This window comes from Gavialis gangeticus, unplaced genomic scaffold (genome assembly GCF_001723915.1).
Source record: "Gavialis gangeticus isolate Ggan-Ray unplaced genomic scaffold, GavGan_comp1, whole genome shotgun sequence".
NCBI lineage: Eukaryota > Metazoa > Chordata > Crocodylia > Gavialidae > Gavialis > Gavialis gangeticus.
This window is the reverse complement of record NW_017728998.1, coordinates 6,290,472-6,295,953: the sequence shown is the minus strand read 5'-3', so window position 1 is coordinate 6,295,953 and position 5,482 is coordinate 6,290,472.

Sequence of the window (5,482 nt, the reverse complement as noted above, 5' to 3'; positions counted from 1 at the left end):
GGGGGGGGGGGGGGGGTCACACTTGGAATCCCTTCTGCTTTCCACCTACCTACCAGGGCTAATGCTATACACAAGCTAAAAGGGGCAGAGGTAGAAACGGCCATTGAATCAGCCATTCTTATAGCTATTTGGTATTCTGGTTTGTCTTAGCTACCTTGCTTCTCTCAGCCTGTTTTTAAGCGTAGTTACCACATGGTAGCAATAAATAAATGGCCTACTTAATAGAGCATTGGTTATCAGTGCGGTTGTCTGCTGCTGAAGAGGCTGCTGAGCAAGAGGTATTTTTAGAAGCATCTGAAAATTCAGATCCTTATTGGTAATACCTCTTCTTAATCAAAGCCAAACCAATAAGAGTATCAGATGTTGGGTGGGTGGGTGGTCCTAATGATTTTACCGTAAAAGTCATTCAAAAAAATGCATGCGAAGCACCCCAGCTAATTCCATAGACAGATTTGTTGCACACAAACCAGCATATTAATCATACAGTTATTAGTGACGTAGCGCTGATGGTAGAGCTAATGAAGCTGCCTTTGCATGAACAACAGCATGGTGGTCTGGGATCTGTTCACTCTCACAGGAGGCCTGAACTTTATGTCATCTTCAGTGACTTTCCACTCTCCCATGCAGATAAGCACCAAAAAAAATGTGGTTAGGGGTTGAACCTGTGGACTAAGTTTGCAGAATATTATTCTTAACTCTCTGCCCTTGTGGTACAAGGTCATTACATTGTGCCTTCATCTGGGCCCAAGGCATTGCATGGCAAAGATCACAGCATCATGCCAAACCTGGGAAGTCGGGCTTTGGAAGAAGCACCATAAAGTTGGCATCAACTCTAAGGTTGGTGAACCCATTCAAGCCAGGACATCAAGAAGATGAGAAGGGTTCAGTAAAGGTTGCACATTTCCCGCTGGAAAAAGCTGCAATGTACAGTGGCTTGGATTACTCAATTCATTACTGGGGGTAGTGTCTGAGAGCCCACCCTACAGCATACCTTGACTGGAAGTGTTATAGGGGTGACAAGCAGAGACAGGAGAGACTCAGAAATTTCTGACCAGCTGTGTCACTACGTGTTCTTTCTTAAAGCTTTCCTAATCCTTCTTAGGTTCATAGAGTCGTATGTTTTAAAGCCAGAAATGTACTGCTTTGCTCATGTAGTCTCACCGCTGCATGAACATCGGCCTTAATAGTTCTCCAGTGATTCCTGCCTGGGGTCCAATAAGTGTGTCCAAGGGGATTGCTAGGAATCTCAGTTTGAAGCATGGATGGAGCACAAGCATTTATGCTTCCAGTTCTTCTCTGGTGTCTAGCACTGTCCTGAATTTGTTGGTCTTTGTAAACTTTCCAGTCCCTGGTCTATTAAAGAGATTCCTTAGGCCCATGGGGGGGGGTGAATCTTTTGGGAATTGCGCCACAAATTAGCCCTCCATCCTCCCAGCATGCCACTCTGATCCCTCTCCCTTGTGCAACCAGCTGCTCTGTTTCTGCCCCACACCCTGTGCTCCCTGCCCAATCTGCTGCTCGGCTTTCTGCTTCCTGCCCCATCTTGCACCATGCTGCCTGTTCCTTCCCCAGTCTACCACATGCCACACACAGGGGTGGTCCATGCTACTGTTGGCCACCACTACTTTAGACCCTCTCTACCCTCTCATTACAGCCTATGACTACTCAAGATGTCTTACATTTCTGGAGGGACATAGCAGGACAAAGCAGAGGCAAGAAGCTGTACACTTCTGACAGTTGGGGAGGGGGGAGTGTATTTTACTTTAAATAACAATCTTTTGACAATCTGTACACTTCTGATAATAAAGCCCAGGGAGAGCAAACAAGTGCTAACAGTGTGCATTGGAGCTGATTATTTCTTCTTTCCATGGCTCTGGTCCTACGATGCTACTCACATGGGTGGACCTCCATCAACTTCGGTGGGGCTACTCCTGGGCGCATGGGCTAACTCTCTCCGTTAGACAAGCAGTGCCGTCTCTGCAATAGTTAACCTGCAAAGTAGTTGCAATAGAGCTATCTATCAAAGATGCTTACCTGACTTTCAGCATCTTTAAAATCTGAGCACTTCACAACATTTATCAGATTTAACCTCACATAGTACTGTGCTCTTCATTTCACAGCTGAGGGAAAAAGGGACAGGGAGAGTAAATGATTTGCCCAAGGTTATATAAAAGTATGTGGCAGAGTTCAGACACGGGACGCTAAGCCCTGTCTCTTAATTCCCTGGCCCCCCGCTGCTCCCACTCACACAAAAGAGACTCTTCCAAATAAAAAAAAGTCTTTCCATCCATCAATTGGAAATGATTTAGGAGCTATACATCTACCCCACCTTAAAATGTGCATCTTTGCTTCACCGTTCTACATTGCTGCTCTAAAACACAGGGATGCAGTGATGTCAGTGCAGGAACAATGTCCTGATAATCTGAGAAGCTGTTTAATGCTGAACTCCAAAACAGACGCCCAGATGCTCCAGCTCAGCTTCTGACAACGTGAAACGTTGGTAATAAAGAAAATGCAAAGTGCCGTAAAATACAAAAGGGTTTATCTCCATTAACGAGCCACATGCCCAACCACCAGGCTGCCATATTCTGCAGGGCCATATAAAAATGCTCTCAGGAAGACGGCTGGGTCTGAACACACTCGGGAATTAGGATTCCACTGACTGTTAAAACCTGTCTCCAATCAAGCTGTAAAAGTGAACTGGAATGTGGAACGAATCCTGCAATGTGCTTTGTTTTCTGCATTGTTATGTAACACAGCTGACTGCAATGACTGAAAGGATGATAAAGTAACACGCCATAAAACAGAAACCTGAGAGAGAAAACTAGACATATTTTGGCCTCCGTTCTAACTTCCTACTTCATAAAGAAGTTGCTTGGATATAAAATTCTCTGATGATGTTAATTACAGTACCAGTTCTTAATGGGAAATTAAGTCTTCAGAAAGACTTAAAGGCCTGTTTCTATATTCCCTCTCCCTGGGCACATCTACGTATTCATTAATGCACTTTAGGTAATACACATTAAATCTAGTACCTCCATTGGGAGGTGCTAGAAAGGTGTGCATTAGATTATTTTAATGCACGTTAGCTCAAAAGCACTTTTTGTGACACTTTAATGTGCATTAAAATAAGCTAATGTGCATTAAAGCGCAAATGTAGATGCATCTCGTGTTTCAAAGGGAGATCAGCTGGTTTCTTAGCATATAACATGGCAGACTCTACACACACTGTGCACTATCAGGAAAACAGGTTTACTTACACATGGCAGGATATAGAGTCATAAAAAATGAGGGTTGAAGGGACCTCAGGAGGTCACATCTAGTTTAGCCCCCTGCTCAAAATAGCACCAGCCCCAACTAGATCATCCCAGACAAGGCTTTGTCTACCCAAGTCTTCAAAACCTCCAAGGATGGAGATTTCACCACCTCTCTGGGTAACTCGTTCCAGATATAGAAGCTTTAATTCCAAATGATCTGCCCCTTTCCCGTAGCAAAGAAAAAGTCATTCAATGTACCTGATTGGCTCTAAATTTAGAGCTAATAATTGGAATTAGTTCTTCACCGCCATGTATCAGAAAACCAAATGGCTGGATTTCAAAAAGAAATAAATATCTTTATGGCTCTTCAGGTTTAGAGGTGTGTTGGCTACCAGCAACACACTGGGCACATCTACACATCTATTAAGTTGGACATCAGGAGGCGCTACTTCACGGTCAGGGCGGCTAGGGTCTGGAACCAACTTCCAAGTGAGGTGGTGCAGGCTCCCACCCTGGGGGTTTTTAAGAGGAGGTTGGATGACCACCTTACTGGGGTCATTTGACCTCAGTGCTCTTCCTGCCATGGCAGGGGGTCGGACTAGATGATCTGCTCAGGTCCCTTCCGACCCTAGAAACTATGAAACTATGAAACTATACACATTCATTAACATGCTTTTGCTAATGCACATTAAGTTTAGTACCTCCACTGCGAGGCACTCGAAAAAGGCACAGTAGCCTATTTTAATGCACATTAGCGAAAGTGCACGGGTTTTTTGGGATGCTTTAATGCACATTAAAATAGGCTATGCACACTTTCGCCCATGCTAAGTTGTTGCCTTGAGATTGTTTGCCTTAGATAAACAGTTAAGGTTACCATAGGAGTGCAGTATTCCTTGTACTTCCTGCCATTTATTATAGGAAAAGCCTAGGGATGCTGACTTTTGGTATGCTAGTTATTCAAGGCAACTGGCAAGTCTGAAAGAGTTATGGTTTTTATATGTATGCCTGGTTGTAGGTATATAATTCTATTTCAATGTGTGCGGATGTATGTGTATAAATACATACACGTGTGTTCGTGCGTGCGCGTATATATATAAAATCCTCATTTGTCGGTTGAGGTGTATTTCACTGTGATTTGTATAACCTCTCTCTCCAGTTTGTTAATCAATTATACTTTGGATTTCAACACAGAGGATTCTAGTACAACAGCAGCCATTATTGTTGCAAGGTAAAGAACAACTTGATTGATGGTAGCTAATCAAAGTAATATAGAGACCTTGGCATCGGCAATATTTACTTTACATCTGTCACTTAAGACATTTTACTGCCAATCAGTGCCTTCAGAAGGCTGGCTGGAACAATAGAGGTCTTTCTACTTAATTCCCCCTATTCACCAAGGCTTACACTGACAAAGTTCACTTGCTATGTAATCCTCAAGGCATGCACTAGCTGCTGCAGCCAAGTTTTTAGATATATATCCCCCTGTGTCAATGAATTGGAAAAAGGCAGCTCTTCTGAGCCAAAGCATTGAAGGTGGTCCCTGAAACAGAGCCCATGACAGTATACAATTGGCGTTGTCCACTGCTGAGGTGTCAAAGTGATAGAAGTGCTTAACAGGAATCCTCCCTGCAGCTGCTGGATATATGAAAGGCCTTTGATGGTTCATTGAGGACCACTGTTTTCAGGTCAGGTCTGGCCAGGAAGATCCTGTGCAATAACAAATGTGCTTTTTTTTTTTTTTGTCATTCTTGTTTGCTGAGGAGACCGGGATTTACAAGATGACTCAGAAAAAGCCACAAGCCGGGATCGGAGCCTGCGAGTGAGAAAACTGGAAAAAAATAGTCTCTTGTGCTACTCTGATATTTGGTTCTCCTTCCTTGTCCCTATGGGGATTTGTTGACAGATGCAAGAGGCACCACCTGGGTCAGCAGGTTCTGGTGCATCCCAGGGAGCTGGCAATGGCGGCTGGATAAGGCCTTCATGGGGAAGGTACAGAGCGGGGTGAAGAAAGCAGTGCTATCAGCTACAACGTCCAACAGTTGCTCCTTCTCCTTTTGGGCAAGCCTTTCAGCAGATGATGATGCTAACACACATTACAGTTGGGCTACGAGGCAAAATTAATTGAGGCCTGATCTGAAAAGCAAATGAAAGCAATGGAAAGACTCCCACTGACTTCCCTGGAGGTTGGATCAGCCTTTGGAGATCGAGTAGCCATACCCCAAATT